We start from the raw sequence: 636 nt of genomic DNA on the forward strand, positions 1-636 counted from the left end.
AGACAAGGGAGCGGGGTGGGGTGAGGGGGAGAGGAGCCCCCGCCGCGGGCTCCGGCCCTCCCGGCCTTCGTGTCCTTCCCCGCCTTTAGGCCGCGTCGTTTCTTCTGGTGACTTAGCAAGATGCCGGGGAGGAGGCGATGGGCCGGACGCAGATGAGGATAAAAAAATAGTCTGGGGCGAGGAGTCTGGTGTACGTGTGCCGGAGAGGATACCGAGCATCCCTTCCCGAATTCCTCCCGGAGGGTTTCCTCCCGTTCTCCTCCCCCCCGTCCTCTCCGAGGGCAAGGCAGGCGTTTGTCAGGAGACGGCCCAGACCTCCTGGGTCGGCCGCAGCACGGAAAACAAAAACGAGAATTGATAATACAGGGGAAAGGAGTAGGTGTTATTTTAAGAACTTGTTTCACATCCACCGCGTTTTCCTGCAGTGATCTAGCAGGGAAAGCATTGATAGGAGGTGGCTCAGACCTTCAGAACCAGCTGCAGTGAAAACGGGGGAGGGAGGTCTAATCTCTCCTTCTTGGGTCATATCGCTGCCTGGTTGTCTACAGTCGCACAGACTTCCCTTGAAAACCTTTTCATAGCAATCGAGTTTGCTAAAATGCTCTGTTTATTGCTATTCTTGAGTTTTTGTTTCAG

Source organism: Egretta garzetta, unplaced genomic scaffold (genome assembly GCF_000687185.1).
Source record: "Egretta garzetta isolate BGI_Z169 unplaced genomic scaffold, ASM68718v1 scaffold120, whole genome shotgun sequence".
NCBI classification, from domain to species: Eukaryota; Metazoa; Chordata; class Aves; order Pelecaniformes; family Ardeidae; genus Egretta; species Egretta garzetta.